At 35.9% G+C, this 19312-nt stretch overlaps 1 long non-coding RNA gene across 3 annotated transcripts in view; it reads left to right on the forward strand.

Moving 5' to 3' along the window:
* Positions 1-19312, forward strand: part of LOC106559880 — a 58333-nt gene that overhangs the window by 34253 nt on the left and 4768 nt on the right. For 2 of the 3 annotated variants that reach the window (XR_005371832.1, XR_005371833.1), the window contains exons 5-6: positions 14895-15033; positions 18563-18712. This is a non-coding gene — a long non-coding RNA (uncharacterized LOC106559880). The remainder of the gene's footprint in view (positions 1-14894; positions 15034-18562; positions 18713-19312) is intronic. The other variant, XR_005371834.1, reaches the window with a different exon arrangement.

Raw genomic sequence — 19312 nt, forward strand, 5'->3', positions numbered from 1 at the left:
TGCTTCAAATTTTTCTAACTATGAGCCTGCGATTCCTTTTGAAAATACCACCTCTGACCAACTTGTGCCAAACCAAAGCTATCATCTTTCTGTCAAGACTGACATCTCTTTGTTCTTTTCATATTTCTCTCAATAATAATCTATTTTCCCATTTCCCAGGATGTGTGGTCCATGATAGTTTTTTGGCTCATCCTCTCATCTTATCTCCCATCTTTATATCTGTACCACAGACACTGTTTGTCATCTACCCAAAGCCACTCCTCTGCCTTAGTCTTGACAATAGAATTTTGTACTTTTTTTTCTTTTTCTGTTTCTTTTTTTAGGATCAGAAGTCAATTAACCTCTCATGTCCCAAGGTCTAAATCTTGATAAGTATAAATTAATAACAGTAATTTCATTTTCCTTGCCCATAATTAGTTAGGATTGGTCATGCAACACAATTCAATCCCCTGAGGAGTATTCTAAGAAGATTTCCTCACTCTTAAAAGGTGACACAAGGAAGGGAGACAGCTTTTATTGTGGAAAGGGGGTTCTTTGGATGTTATAATATGAGAATGTGATGCTTGTAGTCATTCTAGCTGTCTTGAGGATGTAGGGGTATAAGTCTAAGAACAGAAACTAACTTTATTGGGAATGAATAGGAGAAAAATTGGAGATAACCTGGACGTCTGATGAGCTGCTGAATTAACCTAACCTCTAGCCTTCTATACTTTTTAATTTTTTTTCCAATTCATTTAGTAGCAAGACCTTTTAAACTATGTATACAGACAATTCCAATGTTGTATAAAGACAATTAATGGTTAGAAAAATTATCTGAGTCCTTGGCTCTGCCACTTAAAAGTAGTGTGATGTCAGGAAAACTGATTAATTTCTGTAAATTTCCATATCTATGAATTAGAAATTATATTAACCAGGGGTGCCTAGATGGTGCAAATGGTTAAGCATCCTACTCTTGGTTTCATCTCAGGTCATGATCTCAGGGTTATGGGATCACGCTTTATATTGGGCTCTGTGCTTGGCATGGAGTCTGCTTAAGACTCCTTCTCCCTTTCTCTCTGCCCCTATCCCTGTTCACTCTCTAAAACAATAAAATAAATAAATAAATCTTCTAAAATAAAGAAACTGCATTAAACAAACATTTAGTTGTTACAAATAGGAGAAAACGCATACAAAATAACTTTGAAAAGGTAAAGTGCATATCAATATAAGATCAGTATTTTATCTTTTGGGTTTGATGATTTATCTATTACTTGAGTCACATTTCTACTGATACTACCTCTTGTTTAGGACTTTATCTTATTTTCTGGCAGGTGTTTGAATGTTAGCTCCACTCCCATTTCCTCTGCTTTCCAAATCATCTGGTTATCAAGTTATATTTATAACTTCCTTTCATTGAGAAATGTGGCATGTAGGAATAAAAATGGAGGGAATTTAAATCAATTACCAGACTTGATTTAATTGGTAAATGTTCAAAATCTATGTTTTATAAACAAAATTAAACATGCTTTTCAGTTGTCTTCAGAATAGGAATAACACTGGTCATATTCTACTCAGTAAAGAAAAATGAAACTATAAGCTGTAAATACTTTACATGCAAAGAAGCACTAACGGTAATTAGTGCTGTTAACTAGGAAATGAAAAAACCACTCTGATAAGTAATTATTTCATCAAAAAGTGAGTAAAACAGTGATAAAAATCTATTTATCACTAAGAGATGTAAGAAGCCTTTACCAAAACTTATGACATGAAAAAAAAGATATAACTAGAGGAAATTTTATAGATTTACATACTCTTATTTAAGCTTATAAAATGTTTAAGTTAATTACAATTAGAAAAGAGTAAAACAGTAAACATTATGACATAAGAAGAAATGAATTTAAGATATAAAAATGATTAATACAATTAGAGAAAGAAATCATAGTATAATTGATTTACTCAACAACTAAAATTTTTAAAAGAGCCATATAACAGAACAAATCACAGCAAGCATCATCAGTGAAATCAGGGAATATACTGTTCCTAGCATTATAAATGAGAAATAAGCTATACCCATAGTTACAGATATATATATGTATATATATATATCTGTATTTCATATTTTGGTATTGGTGTATATCTCTATGTGTGTGAGTGCGTGTATATATATATGATAGATGATAGATAGATGTAGTTAAGGATCTATATTTCAAGATTAGAAACATTACAAGTCCTGCACTAGGTTCTGATGTAGAAAATTTACAAGAAACAATAGAGCATACACCAAATACCAAAACAAGTCCAAGAAGTTATAATACCATAGTTTTTGAAAAGCATTTGAAGATTAAGGACACAAAGAAACTGAAATGAACTAAACAACAGAGTGGCTTTCTTATAGGAAGGAAGAGACCATTTCTTTTATCTTTGCCAATACAGAAAGGTGAGGAATCTTCTAAGGAGGGATAAATCAGGACATCAAAATGGCCAACAGTCACATGAGAAGATGCTATGCATCGATATTCATTAGAGAAATGCAAATAAAAATCACAATATAATATCAGCTTGTATCTGTTAGAATGGCTATCATAAAAAAAAATTAAAAAAACAAAAAAAAAACAGAAAAAAAAGAACGGCTATCATCAAGGAGCACTTGCCTAGCTCAAGCTAGGGTTCAAGCCCTATGTTGGGCATAGAGTTTACTTAAAAAAGAATGGCTTATCATCAAGAAGACAAGAGACAAGAAGTGCTGGCAAGAAAGTGGTAAAAAAAACAAAAGGAGCCCTTATACACTGTTGATGGGAATGTAAATTAGTCCAACTACTATGGAAAACAATGGGAGGGTTCCTCAACAAAATTAAAAATAGACCTACCATACAATCCAACAATTATATTTCTGGGAATATAGCCAAAGGAAATGAAAATAGGAATTTGACAAGATATGATATATGCAGCCCCGTGTTTATTATAGCATTATTCACAATAGCCAACATATGGAAACAACCCAAATGCCCATCAATGGATGAATGGATAAAAGTGATATGGTATATATACACAATGGGATATTATTAAGTCATGAGAAAGGAGAATATCTTGCCATTTGCATCAACATTGATGGACCTTGAGCACATTATGCTATGCAAAATAAGCTAGACAGAGAAGAACAAGTACTACATATCACTTAATGTGCAATCTTTAAAAATTAAACATGTAAAAAAAAAAAAACAGTACAATGGTGGTTACCAGGGGACAGGGGTGGGTGGTAGGATAAGATTAATTGTGTTTAAAAATACAAATTTATGAGATGCCTGGATGGCTCAGTGGTTGAGCATCTGCCTTTGGCTCAGAGCCTGATCCCAGATTCCTGGGATTGAGTCCCACATCAGGCTCCTTGCATGGAGCCTGCTTCTCCTCCCTCTGCCTGTGTCTCTGATTCTCTTTCTGTGTCTTTCATGAATAAATAAATAAAATCTTTAAAAAAATACAAATTTATTTAAAGTGTTCAAATAGCCATAGACATTTAACATACAGTTTATTTAACATAGACAATATTATACAATAAGTACATAATGTGATAAATATTATTACAATGACTACCATATTGAAATATATAAATGTATTAAAATAACACTGTGTACAACTTAAGTTTACACAATGTTACATGTCAAATTTATCCAATTAGGAAGAAAGGGGATAGACCATCGGGCTATCCATCAGGCTGTGAGCTGAAATGGTGTGACAATGTAGAATCCACAAATGGCAAGCCACCAAGCAGGAATCCAACACCTTGCCAACATATCCCTATGTCCCTCCATGAAGCACTTGAGGAGTATTCAAAAGGTAGGGGGCAGTAAGAAAAGTAGTGCTGGAAGGTCCTCTTTCCTCAAGTAATGCAGGTGAGGGCAGCACAGACATCCTTTAGCCCCAGAACTCCAGGCTTCCAACTAAGGACAATTGGGAGGCAGGCAGGGAAGCTGAGAGACAAATCAGGGTCCTGAGTGGCATAGGCAGGATAGAGCCTCTTGTATGGTGGTTACACAATCTTGTATGTAAATAGGATCTCAAAAGCAGGGCGTTTCAAATGTATGCACCTCGATGAAAATAAAATATTCCTATATTTAAAACAGTGTTTTAGGAAAAGGACTTTTGTTGAGGTATGTTATGCAGGATAAAAGGGAAAACTGATAGAACTCCCAAGAAAAATTATGCTTTACCTTCTTACAATCAAGCATATCTTTCCCCAAAGATTTAAACATATGAAAGTTATATTACTGTTCATAAAAGCAACACTGGAAAATGACAAAATGTAAGAAAATCTATGATTGGTTGAATAAACTGCAGCACATTTGTGTGTGTGCCAAACTATTTAGTCATTATACTTGATGTTTTAAGACGTTTATCTAGGTAGAGAGAAAAAAAAACCCGCTATGATTGAATTTAAAAATAGATTGTAAATCAGATGTACAGTATCTTGAAAGACGTCTGTCAAAAACAACAGCCAACAGAGATGGAAGGATCTAATGTAAAAACCTAATAGCAAGTATGGCCTGTCTTTTTTCTTCTACTGTGTGATTTGTTTCTGCAATAAGTCTGTATTATTTGTACAATTAAAAACAAGATATTTTCTAGTAGCCAAATAAAAACACCATGATAATTAAGATAAATATCTCAAAGAAAAGAACTGATTCATATTAGCAGCTAAATTAATGAAGTATGTTTCAACATTACTCAATACATTAATATTATATGTTAATAATATAATAATTCAGGTTAATAGTATGAATAAAAATTGTGATCATAATGACTAGTGGCTAAAAAGTCACTTGATAAACAGGACAAGTGCTAATTATTTGAGAACAAACAAAAAGCAAGCTGCCTACTTCAGCTCATTCATCAAAATAAATCACATAGTTGTTCTTTTTTTAAACTCTGTAAAGAACAATACAAAATGAGAGCAATTATATACTATTGAGATTAGAGAAAGGTTTTCTAACCATCTAAACAAATGCTAAGACTCTAAAGAAAAATATTGTTGCATTTGACCGTGTGAATTTTCAAAAAGCTTCTTTATATCTAAAAAGTATAAAATTAAATCTCTTGGGCAATATTTTCAAATATAGAGATGATAACTGTACTTTATAAAATATTATCGTGTTAACAACATGAGATCACTTAATTAAACAACAGTGAGATCACTTAATTCCTAAAAAAGGAGATCTAATTAACATTACACATGAAAATATTCAACTTTTATTGATTAACAATCAGAAATTCAAAATGAAACTACATTGAGTTATACAGAGATTAGCAACTATCGGATATAAAGAAAAGATGATCATTTCTGATGAAGGTTTAGGGATATTGATCATCTCAGTCTCTGATGGTACAATGCAATTTGGGACAATCTTTCTAGAGAATGATTTATGATAGCATATGTCAAAATCCTTAAAAATATGCATATCCTTTGATCCAGTCATTTCACTGCTAAGAACTGAGTTTTCCTGGAGGTGTGTTTGCAAAGATAAAAATTCATACAGCTTTGTTTATCATAGCATTTTCAAAAATGGAAAACAATCTAACTGTTGACCAAAGAAAGAACTGAGTAAATAACATTACATATTCCTAACAAACAATAATATGAAACTATTAGGAGTTATTTTGTTATAAAAACTTCATTGTCATTAAACTTCATTGTCATTAAAGATATGAGACAGAGATATTGAACACACTGAAATCATAGCACAGTGATTTAGCAGACTCTTGAGTACAAATGTCCAGGCTTGATTCCCAACACTGCCTTTTATTCCCTGGGTATTCTTGGGCAAATTATTTACCTTTTCTGATTCTTAGTTTATTCATCTGTAAAACAAAGGTAGTAATAGTAATCTCATCAAATTGTTCTGAGGTTTACATTAGTTCATAAGTATAAAGGAATAGTGCCTGACATGAGCTATATGCTAAAAAAAAAAAAAAAAAATAGGTGTCAACAGTAAGTATTGCAGATTTAATTTCAAACCTTTTATCATAATTCTCTTCCATATCAAGGACATAAATTAGCTTCTGAATGTGTAGAGATCAAGCCTAAGCATTTTCACTTAGCAGAGAACCATCTGTTTTATAAAAAGTAAACAGAAAATTCTGTAAGTATGGACATAACCAGATGCCTCTGCTTCTCCTGTGGCAATTCTCCTGGACAGAACTGTCAGATGTGGCTTCACTGCCTTCTCCCTTCTCACTCTTCTTAGATCTCTTCCCCAGTACTATTTCTATCACTAGAGTACCCTGGCCATTTTTCTATTTATTTAGAATACACTTGGCCTTCAACACTCACATGCTTACTGCAAATATCTTTCTTTTCTCTCCTTTCTCCAGTGCTGGAAATGGTTAGGAAAAAAAAAGTCTGACATGTCACGATATATCATGTTTTCTGCCCTTTATTTACCATGCACTTCCCTAGATAGAGGACTATCTGGCATTCCTACACAAAAGTTCCCGAGAATGAGCTCAATGTCCCTTCTCACACGAAGCCGATTAACACCTAACACCAATGTAAATACGCACACATTTAGCCATGTATTTATAATATAATTTTAAAGGACAACAATCCTTAAACATATAATCTGATCTATGGGGGTATGGCCTCTTTGGTCTGCAGGCATATTAGTTTCTAATGAAGTCATCTCAAAAGGCTTCCTGACTGATTTTGAAAGAAATGCAGAGCCCAGCTTCACAAAATAGCAGAAATTCACCGGAACATTTATGAAATAAGATGCCTTCCTGATATTTATGTCACACCACTCCTGTTTCTACAGAATCCCCAGATTTCTTCATGTATTTTAGAGCTGTGATTTCAGTCTCATATAAAAGCTAAGGTGGAGAACATTTCAGAAAGAGACATGTGCAGTGTGCATTAGTTCCTAACTTGTCTGAGGGCTTAGAAAGTCGGAGAATGGTCTCAGTTTAATCAAAACAAGTTTTCTCATCTCCCTCAAATAATTTGATGTACTTGGGTGGTTGCAGGGACCCCAAGGACTTCAAAGTCTAGCAAAATCTGATCAACTCTCCAAAAGGAGTCCTTCAGTACCTCTCACAGTAACTGCAAATAACTTCCCATTTATCCAAACCAGGTGACAATATCAAATCACATTATGTTCATATGGGAAGTAATTGAAAGGCAACTCTTTAGCTCTGAATTCAGAAGTTGGTCAAAAGTCTAATATTTTCAAAAGCTATATCATTTTGAGAAAGTGAAGAAAATTGCATTTTCTATCTTTCAAAAGAATCTAACTATCCTTTATTGTATTTTTAAGGTACTTTGGCTGCTGCCAAAGTTGTTGAAGGAACAAATCAAGGACACAAGGTTGAGAGATGCAATGTGGCAGATTTCAAACAGGAGAGCTGCTGAGTACTTCACTACCTTTCGTATTTTCAAAATAAATATTGAAATAATAGAAATATATGAATGGGTAAATACAATTAAAAAAGAAATACACTGATGTGAAACAGTATTCACATATGAACAATGGTCTAGTATCTACTAATGCATTCACCTTTCCATCCATCCATCCATCCATCCATCCATCCATCTATCCATCCATTCCTTTTTTTAATGTTTTATTGAGCAACTCTTGGGCCAAATTATGTTCTAGATACCAAGGAAGCAGCATGAACAAGGGAGGCACAGTCTCTGACCTCATAGAGCTTACAGTCTAACAAAGGAAGAATGTATTTTATGTTCTCATTAATTCATCAGAAATTGATGACAAAGACCAGATGTTGCTAGAATAGGAATATCTGGGGTAAAGGGGAAATTGTTATCTTCTCTTGAGACACTTTTACTTTGCTACTCTTGTACTTGTTCCATCTCTCAAAGACAAATGTAAGCTCCTCAAGGGCAATTTCTCCATTGGATTCACTTCAGTACTACATTAGCACCTGGCAGAGTTGTCCACCTTATGAACTGGAAGCACCTACATCCATGTGAAAGTATCACACTATTTTATTTGTTGTATTTACTATAGCAGACTCTCAATAAATAGGTTTTTAAAGCAAAATCACTCACACATTCCACGATTCCTTGAACTATGGCTACCATTCTGACTACTTTATCGCCATTTCCAGAGATGTCTTTCCAATTCCAACAGAGTTGCCTTATGCCCATGTAATACCTTACTGTTCCTCCTGTAGTTCTGTAACATTGCAAGTTAACTATGTCGGTTTCCTGCTAATTGTTTGACTACTTTTTCTCTGTTGCACTTGATGATCCTGTTCAATTCAATTTAGTTCAATGCAATTCAATTCAGTTTGATTAATATCTGGGCAGTTACTTTGTACTGGATACATGACCACTTATCTATAAATACTCCAAAATCTAGCCCTCAGCTATCTGATGGATCTAAATCCAGATTGTTTATTGGGCATAATCTACTGGGTAACCTGTAATCCTCATTCTCAACATATCAAAGATTTACATTTTACTCTGAAAATAAGAGTGTACTTACTTCTTAGATTAATGTGATGTGATAATATTAGTAATATGAGTGTTATTTAAGTCAGTCATATATATACCTTCATGTTGCATTTATCTAGTTCCTCAAAGATTCCCCCAGAATGAAGCCTGATTTTATTTCCCATACAACACACCTCCAATCAAAAAAATTCTCTTAATGGGCCTTGCCACTTTTATAATGACTTCCATTCCAATCATATATTGCTAGACTACAAAGATATGTCAGCTTTAATGACATTCAACTCCTACATAAGGCATGTCTACCTTCATTAGTTTGGGGTATAATAGTTTGATATGCATTATCTTCTGCCTTATTTGCCACTATTGCTCCACATATACTCCAGAGAAAGTAGATACCTTTCCAAATGTTATGTGATTTCTTGCTTTTGAATTGTTTTCCAACTTTTCTCACCTTTTAGTATTCCTACCTCTGTCATTCTGAGTGTTAAAATTCTTTTCACTTTTTAAGCCCTAGTTTAAATCATACTTGATGACTTAAGCTAGGATAATAAATTTAGGGAGAAGTAAAGAGCATGGCCTTTAGTAACAAACAGACTTGGATTAAATCCTGGATGCACCACTTTACATGCTGTTTGATCATTGACAAAATACTTAAAACTGTGGCACTGCTTTAAAGGGAAAAAAAAAAAGTTCTGTTATCTTCAGAATAAAGATAATCCTACCTTGCACTTTGAAATGAAGAAGGTTTATGCTTTGAATCCTTCCGTATTTTTTAGTGGTGATACAGAAGTAATATTTCTTAATATTATTCTGTCCTCTTAGTTCACTTTCACTTCAGGAATGGAAGTAGAAAAATGGCCTAAGTTGGCAATCTTGATCAAACCGCTGCATCAGGTATTAATTTTGTATGCAGGAAAACAATAAACTCTAAAAATATTCCAATGATTAAAAATAAATTAAAAACGTAGTCTTTGTTTATGTGAAGAAACCAGCTAAGTGGAACACCTCACTTCCCATTGATGATCAATATAATGAGGCATTTCTGTGCCATGTAAAAAAAAAAAAAAAAAAGGAAATTCTTTTTGAGACTTAAATATAAATTCTCCAATTTTCCATAATTTGTTTTTTTCCTATTCTTTCCTGCTCTAAAAAGAAAAAAGTGGTGTTCTATAAGATTTATAGTAACATATTAAATATGTGTCTCTCTTCCATGGGCATCAGGGTCAATCTTTAAGTTAAATAACCAATATTCATTATGCTTCAGTTGATAAGACAGTAAATAATAAAACATAAGTTCTAACCCACTATTTCAAATCCAAACTTTGAGAACTGTAGTGCTAAAATGATTTGCAAACCTTTGGCAAATAGGATTAAAGTATAAGCCATATTAAAGCATTTGATGTACACTGTGGCTAAGCATATCGTATCTTTAGATAATGCTGCAACCTCTGTATCCCACTAAATGCAAATGCATATCAGGTATTACTACCCAGTTCCAGATGTATGAAGATAGCTGAGAATAAATGAGCATTTACCTTACCCACCTACAGTGCATTCACAATTTGTTGTGTCTGTATGTATACATCTCCTTGCTCTGTTTACCTTTCTTAACAATAACTAAAGCATAATATGGCAAATATTGTATTCATATACTAAGCCCCACTCCACCCCCCACCACACCTGACAAATATCCTCTGCTCTGTATTATGGGGTTGGAAGCCTAGAAACTACATCTGTTGGACTCCTTTATCAGTTGGATTCTGGGGTTAAGTCCTAGTAACAGAAGTATCAGTTAAAGGGAAAACGTGGACTCCAAAAGTATGTGGGGCTTGGGATAAGGAATTACCTCCACTTTCTCACTTTTCTTTCTCTAGCCCTGGGAGGAGGAAGTAGTGACTTCCTCTGCTTTCTAATCCCTGGGTAGCAACCACTATTTTCTATATTTCCTTATAGCCCTTTCCAACAATTTGTAAATATGCTCCTACACTTAATTTTCTTCTGTTTGAAAATCTTAAAGTGATTTCTATCTTTCCGACTGGACCTTGGCTGATGCATGTAATATATACATGAATTATATAAATTGAATGAGGAAATGAACTAGGACCAAGTTCTGAAACTCTGCAATGAAATCTTTGGAGAACAGATTAATGCTTTCTCAAGTAGAAACAGCCTTTATCTCAACTATCCTCCTCAGGAATAACTTGACTGCTTTGTTGTATAGCTCAGTCTTAGAGACCTGGTAGTGTAGGAGAGAGGGGGCCCCTCTTTATGCTCACTGCCTAATTATATCTCCTCTGATTGCTGGAGCACATCAGCTCACAAAGATTGACTTTTGTCATTGCCAGAAGACTGCTTACTTCTGTTCCCATAGCCAATGTGGTCTTTACATGTATCTCATATTATCAAAAAGCTTGAAGGATGTGGACAAAAGTGATGTGCCCTTTGAGGTAGTATCTTTGCTAAAAGCAGGATTGGTTTCAGATAAGATGTCATATTTTTCATGTGCAGCATTGCCTGTGTGATCCACTTGTCACATTACTTCTTCTAGTGTGTGTCATATTATGTTAGGTCATGCCATCAGAGTTAACAATGAGACATGCTATTGCCAGAGCAGCAGCATATAGATTACCACAGATTCAAAAGTCTTTAGTTTTTATACAGTCTTGGGAGACACATGAGCTAGATCTTATATCAAGTTCTGTAGCCACCAGACAAAATATATCATTTTTTTCCAAGAAAAAAAAATAGTCAATAGACTTGAAAAAATCATGAGGTAACATTCTGGAGAAAACAATCCTATCAATATTGAATTTTGAACTCCAATGCTTCGGCAAGACAGTGCCTCTTTACATTCAGCTCTGGACTCCTAGCAATGGCAGTCATTTTGGATAAATTGTGCCTTGACACTTCAGCACCAGCCAAATTCACAGGAGCATCTTTATAGATTCCAAAAGGCTTACATTTAGAAAGATAAGACAGTCTGGGTCTTGCCACTTTGATTCATATTTAGAACCAGTACAAATTTCTCTTTCAGTTGCCTGCGGAAGACACATTTTCCAAATCGATGTCTGAAATTGCTAAATAAATTTCAAAGAATAGATTTTTTTTTCCTGACCTCATTTGAATGTCTAGACATTTGTGGATTATTGAATCTAAACCATCTGAAACATCAAGACAATGTTCCCCAAACCAAATTTAACCTGTAGATTAAGAATCCAATCAAGAATTGCAAAATGGAGTTTCAGTGCCAGGCTTGTTGGGGGAGAACTAAGAAGTGGAAGGAAAGAAACAAACGCTTAAAATCCTTCCAAATAAATGCTGAAGCAGGGGACACAGACAATCAGAGAACAATCACGGACCATTTATCGGTGCTGATATTGGGGCAAGAAGGGTGTGGAGGGGTGGTCAGAGAAAGATAAGGTAACTGGAAAAACTACTAATTACACCTATTCAGATAATACACATTTATCTGGAAACATGATTCAGGTTCACAGGGTACTTGTCAGTTTTCCTTTCTTTGAAATTCAAACTGTTTTAAGAGTGTTTTGTTTTATTAACAATTGCTACTAGATGGTTTTTTAAAGAAGAGATATATGACATTATGGCCCATAGGAGGAGGCCATGTCAACATTGATGGGACTAGAGAAAGGCCTTCTTTCCCCCCTTTTCTCCTTACAAGGAGGAAATTGCTACAAGGACATCCAGTGGGAGGTAACTCTTGAATGGGTAAGGGTTCCAGCCAGTTGGAAAAGTTCAGGAATGGCTTCCTGTTTTTAACAAGTATCTCTAGTGAAGAGGGGTAAAAATGCTATTTCCCTTCCAGCCCATATTTAACCATCATATTTGAGCATATGATTGCAGCTCCTCTGAAAGGACTTGGAATGAGCTGCCAGGCTGCAAGGGATTGAATCGAAAGCCCCCTAACAGTTAAAGTGTCCATTAGCTCCTCTACACTTAGCATCCGTCAGAGAGAAGAAGGGCTGGGAGCCCCGGGCGAATTTCTAACTAGCCTAATGAGGACAGAGATTCTAGGAGCAGAAAAAGTTCATTTGCTGAATTTCCAGCAAGAAGTCACTTCAATATTGCTTCTAGGAAACACTGACAGGCTTTGTTGGTAAGAAATCATTATGCTGAGAGAGAAATGGGATATTGTTATATGAGGTTTTTAAAGAAAATTCATTTTGATAGATGTCTAACTGTGCATTCAATTAAATTTCCTTCTCTTTCTTAAAAAATAGATGTCAGGTAATTGTACTCAAGTTCTGTAAGCTGAAAAGTGTTATCCTTTCCTTCCAGTTATTAAAATTTCTTTATCAATATGTGTCTTTCTTGTCTTTATCCTTTGACTATGGGGGGCCCTCAATGAAAATACATGGAGTTCTCCCCTCCTCTCCTGTGGATATGTGTGTGCCTTCCAGAAGGATTAGTAAGGACTGCTTTTTTTTTTTTTTTCCCCTTTTGGTGAAAACTGCCTTCCATATGTAAATTATGTGGGTTCTATGCCCCTGAAAATTTTTCTTAAAAATCAGTGGGCATAACCATTTGCTAGACATAAAGTCTGTGTAGTTACAGACTCACAAATCATCATTTTTTATTGTGATGCCCACTATTTCCTAGTTATGTATCCTGCCATTTTGTGATGGTTCTTTTGAAGCTTCTAATAATGATAAACCAACTGCTATTCATAGCATTTACCTCTTTCAGTCCATCCTCTCACTCCCACCAAATTGATCACTCTAAAATAGGGCCTCGCAAGGAGTACACCCATGTTCCTAAAAACATCTAGTCCTCCGTAGGGCTGTGTATCCATCGTTTGGAACAACCAGCTTCTCCTCCTGATTATCTAGTTTCCAATAATGGCACTCTCTTGTTCCTAAACAACCAGTTTCTGGAGTCATATTGACTTACCCTTCCATTTTTCTTTATATTCATTGGAGCCATTCACTATATTCTAAATCCACATGCCAAGTCATGCATAATTCTACCTTCATGATATTCATCTCATTCACCCACTCCTCTCCCTGCCCATTGCCATCGAATTAATTAGATTTTTATTATATTTTGCTTTGGCTCTTTTAATAGCTCATTAATTGGTTTCTCTAATACCTACTTGCCTTAGTCTAGATAATTCACGTATGACAGTCATACTAATTTTGTGAAGATAAACTTCAACCACATTACTAACTTCAACAAAACCTCCATGACTCTCTCCCTGTCTACTGGATTTTACACACATTTTAGCATTTAAAATTGTGCAAAACATGGTTGACACCTACATTCCAGAATTTACTTCATTTTTTTCATCAATACATAGTTAAGCTCCCACAAAATCACACACTATCCCTGTAATGTTTCACATTATTTTATCTTTGTATCTCCATTCATTTTCTCTGCAAGTTAAATGTCTTCTCTCCACTCTGTCTCCCATGAAAATCTTAAGCTGTATTTAGATTTCTTTTCAAATTCCAACTACTCTGTGAAGTCTTTCCTGATATACAAGCCAAGCATGATTTCTCACTTCTCTGAGAAATAGTGCTTAATAATACTTTGTTGGCATGTCAAGGAGAAGAAAATGAAGAGAAATCGCAGGTCTTGGTTCTCATACCAGTAAGATTTCCAAACTTGTCCTTTCCAATTCCTGCCCTCTCTGAGCAAAAGGTCCTTTGAGTAATAATAGAAAGAGCATTGTGGTGAAACTGCATTCCAGAATGTTCTAACCCATAAGAGTGAGATGTCAAAAAAAAAAAAAAAAAAAAAAGAGCACATGGAGAGAAAACCAAGTCAGTTATCAGATTGAGCTGACCTAGCCCATCTCTTTCCTAACTTTCAGTATGGAAAATACTGGGCTATTTGGACCTTTCATTTAGGAAAGCAATGGTACTAGAGCTAAAATGTTGCAGCATGGCTTTTTCTGGGGTCAACTTCATTTCCAATCCCCCCATATAAACAAACAAACAAAATAGCCTTCCTACTCACTATACTATTACTTTCATTTTCTATTTGTCCAATCCTTTCTAAAAAATGTATAAGCAAGCAGAAAACAAGGGCTGCGATGGGCTCATTTTGATGTCCTAAGTATTTAGGAAGAGACATGAGAGGTATTTGATACATGTTTACTGAATTGAAGTCTCTACCATCAGGCTTCCCCTCACATACCTGACTCTAAGCCTTACAAACCCTTAGGTAACTTAGAGTGCACTATATCTGTAATAGATACTACTGTAGCTTTCCTTTTTTATTTTATTTTCTACCATATATACGCAGGTCTCAACACAACATTAATTCCTCAAGCTCAAGACATGGAATTAATTTTTATATTGTTATTCTACATTCATCTCCGAGTATGATACCCCATGCCCAGTAAAAAACAGACAGGCAGATTCAAGAAAGCTTACTCCACATTTGGATAGACTATAAAACTGTTTTTATATATCTATTTTCATATCAACAGGTTAAACAGAGAAGGAGAATAACAATTAAGGAGTTGCCTCTATGCAAGAGATTGCTTTGAGAACTTCCAAATGGCTCCTTCCTATAGGACAGAGAGGGAAACAAGCTCTACACTCTCACTAGCAAACTCAAAGATCCAGGTAAATGTATACTGAATCTTGAAGGGGTCATGAACTCTGAAAGCTATCTTTGGCTACTGCACTGCAAGTCTCCATATTCTAATAAATGAGTGAGTACCTTAGTATCCGAAAATATCTCAAAGGAGGACCTTTTTTTCTAGATTCCCCTACAACCATCCACCTCCTTTACCTATTGGTTTTCCCAGTGATCCTTTCAACCCAGAAATAACACAGTCTAAAGTCAGAATTGTTTCAGTTACTTCCTCTCTTCTTTGTCACTGGTGTTTCATTTATCCATGTTTTCTCTCCACATTTTATCCACCAATAAGTACAATGTAAGTAACCGGTCACTGTTCCAACAACTGCAGTGTGCTTTGTTTAACTGCCATTCCAGATTTTATCTTAAGTAAAATGAATTCGGTTGTAGAGAGAATTGCTTTCAGAAAACCCTAGGGCAGTTCGGGTGGCTCAGCGGTTTGGCGCTGCCTTTGGCCCAGGGTGAGATCCTGGAGTCCTGGGATCCAGTCTTGTGTTGGGCTCCCTTCATGGAGCCTGCTTCTCCCTCTGCCTGTCTCTGCCTCTGTGTGTGTGTGTCTCTCATGAATAAATAAAATAAAATCTTAAAAAAAAAAAGAAGGAAACAGTAGCCTATGGTTATAATTGCTTTGGTTTTCAGAAGACAATGTATGTGTGTGCATGTGCACATGCACAAACACACACACATACCCCAAAGTCAGTTCTGAAAAGCCATTACTGGAGGTACAATGAGCAGCTTCATACGTTTATAGGAAGATTGGCTGATCTGCCCAAATCCCTGTCAAGACTCATTGTACAAAGCAATTTGTTTAAAACCTGGAGAGACACAGAGACCTGGCTTACAGGTGACTACAAGCCTCACATCACCAAATTACTCAGCATTTTAAAGAACTACTGCTTTTCATCTCTGACTTCAGCCCTGCCACAGGCAGCTGCTGGAGCTGAAGGGAAGTTGTTCTTGGATGCATTTGGAGGATGTCTGCAACCTTTGTGTCTTGTTGATTCTTTGTTTCTGCCTTTTTTCTCCAACATGGTTTATGGTTTCTAAAAGTCCTCTCTGATGTCAAGTGTTTGTAGCATAAAAAGATCCCAATTATTGGGCTTTGATGCACAGTCAAGAGAATCCTGCCAACTTTTATTAAATCCTTCAGTCAGTCTTTCTTTCAGTCAATACATTGAGGATCTTCTGAATGCTAGTCCCTGTTATAGATTTTAATCATCTTCATTAGATTACTGCTTCTGCTACTAAGCACCATGTGGGCACATATAACATAGTAATAGCAACAGTCTTACAAATTTGTATAAAATTTCATAGTTTTTGAAGTTCTCTAACATACATCAGCAATTTGTTCATCAAAACAATGAGACGTGAGATCAAGCAGATACTACTTTATTTCAAGTAAGTGGACAAGGGATCAGAAAAATAAAGGGACTTACTCTTGAAGCCATGGATCATAGTGACATGGAAAACTTAATGACCAGAGATTTCATGAGACTTTACCACAGTAAGAATAAAAATGAAAAACAAGATCAGATTTAGAAATAAGCAAGGTTGACTTAAGAATGGTACTCACCAAATGCATCCTGAATGAATCTTAAGGGATAAGCAATGGTTACACTATTACTATAAAAGGAGGGAAGGGAAAAATCACATGTAAAAAATAGATTTTAAAAATACATAAGAACACTAAGAGAAGGGACTTTTAATTTTCAATTATAGCTAAACTCTAGATCTAAAAAAGGCATCAGTTCATCTAGCACTTTATAGTTAAGTGACATTCTGTGTTCCTTAAAAGATCCATAGATTTCATTAAAGTATTTTTATTGCTTGACACACTGACCAACTTCATAACATCTTGACTAATTAACAAAAAAGGTGTTTTTTTGTGGTGAAAACAGAATATTCCAGGTCCGGTTGTCAAAATATCAATATCACTTTGAACTAGGGAAAATATGAAAATATGTAACATTGAGATCATGTGTTATAAAAAATATAAAATGTATCTCAGTATTTCAGGAAACTGCTGTCTTCATCAGTCTGTGTCAGGGAATTAATTTTCAGTCCTACATCCCTGCTGATGCATCTGCAACCTGAGAAAGTCCAATTTCCTTCCTTCATATGTGTCTAATAGAGTATGAATAGTTCAAGTGTCTGAGCAAAATCAGAGGCCAAGCCACAGACCCACTTCCTCGGTAACAAGGAGGACAGTGACTTCAACCTGCTGCTGATAGAGGAGCTCGCATCTTCCTCTCCCCAGGAGAGGTTTTCACACCTGGATGAGGTGAAAATTGCAGTCAGAAAAGAAAGGCCCATGGAAATAGGATGGACTGTGGGGCCCAGGATGACTTTCTGCCCACTCTTGCATCTCTGCAAACTGCTCTGGGTTGCCAGGGTACAACTCTGAGCTGAACTCTCTCTTTTCCCCCTGGCAGAGCCCCAAGGTTACCAACATGCCCAAAGGTGCAAAACTTCCACTTTGGAATTTAAAAGAAAATAGGAAAGAAGGCAGATTGCAATTTGTAGACCTCCTCAAATTCCTTCCCAACGAACCACTTGAGAAAGTGGAAAGGAAACCTCATTGAAGCATTTCTAAATACAGGCAATGCACACTTAAGAGTTATATTTAAAGTGGTTCCATTCTTAAGTCCTAAGTGAGCTTTGCTTTGTACCCTGCTCAAGCCCCATATACTCTACAGTATTGAGCATAAAAACTATTAGTGTGTTCTATTTATAAAAGATTATCAAACAGTGATACAGTCCATATCCTAACAGTGACTGTGTTTCCAGTATTGAATATATCACCTCATGCCAGAAGTCATTCAGATCCATCCAGCTGGCTGTGTGTACTCAGGAGGGGGGAACTGGGTGTGGCTGTTGAGAGCTTGTGTCATTCACTGTTAGGGCACTTTAAAGTGCAAGAAACCTTGACCTGATTCCTGTCTGAGCACAACCTAGGAACACTGTGTTATTCATTTCCTGAAATCAGCAGGACATGTGGGGTCTAGAGGCAGCAATGATGATGAATGCAGGTCTCTGACCTTCCTGGGTGTCTCCAAGCATGATCAGGAGTCCCTGGGCCACTTGGATCGTCAAGTCATGTGAATAATCACTGTTAACCAATTTAGACAACTCTTCCGTGGAACTCCAGCCTTAAGTAGTAATGAAAAACCATTTGCCTCCCTTTGACTGAGTAGTGAAAGGTTTCTCTTATATTGAGGTCCATTTGTAGTGGGCTTTCATCAGCAATGTAGGCATATTTTCAAGGAAATCTGAAAGTGAAGACTTAAAAAAATAATGAGTGAGCAGAAGTAGAGATGTGCCACACTACTTTGGCAGCACCTTCAGGGGATGAGGCTTATGCTAGAGCAGTGAACACCAACCAGGGGGCATATCTTTGCTTGATAGATTTCTTTGTCTGGACTTGGTGGACTTACTGGGGTAAAGCAGGTGGGGCATTAGAGACAATAAGCAACATGTGAAGTGGTGATGGATCTCTTCTATCTTCTCCACTAGGGCCTGTGATAATCATGTTATAGATTTCAACCCAGTCTGGCACATGGCTTCCCATGAGGTGAAACACAGAAAGGAATAATAGTCTCCACCTCATAGGAGGACATGCTGTATCCCATACCACATATTGGTTGATTCTTCTAACACTTGAAGGTAATATATTGACTATTATCTTTATCTTGTAGCTCATAGACATCTGAAGACTTTCCAGTAATTTTCTTTCTTTTCTTTCTTTATTTCCTTTCTTTTTCTTTCTTTCTTTCTTTCTTCCTTTTTAGTATATTTGACACACCATGTTACATTAGTTTCAGGTGTACAATATGTGATTACACAAGTTTATATGTTCTGCTGTACTCACTATAAGTCTGGCTACCATCTGTCACTATACAACTCTACTACAGTATCATTGATTGTATTTCTCATGCTGTGCCTTTTATTCCCATGACTTATTCATTCCACAATTTTCTTACATGTAAGTTACAGAGCCAAGACTCATTCCATTCCACAGATCATTCTCTTTAAAGCCAGTAGGTTCTACTTTTCCCTAAATATCCATGGATGGTGCCTAGGAGATGACTAGGGATATTTTAGGACTGCCATTCATGCACCCACCCTCCCTCTTTAGACAGAACAGCTCTCTACCACTTGCACTTCCCCACATACTTCTCTCTCTCTCTCTCTCTCTCTTGTTTATGTACTTGGTTCTCAGCATAAGATTTTGTTAGAAGAAAGAAGCATGTAGGTAAAAAAAAT

This window comes from Canis lupus, chromosome 17 (genome assembly GCF_011100685.1).
Source record: "Canis lupus familiaris isolate Mischka breed German Shepherd chromosome 17, alternate assembly UU_Cfam_GSD_1.0, whole genome shotgun sequence".
NCBI lineage: Eukaryota > Metazoa > Chordata > Mammalia > Carnivora > Canidae > Canis > Canis lupus.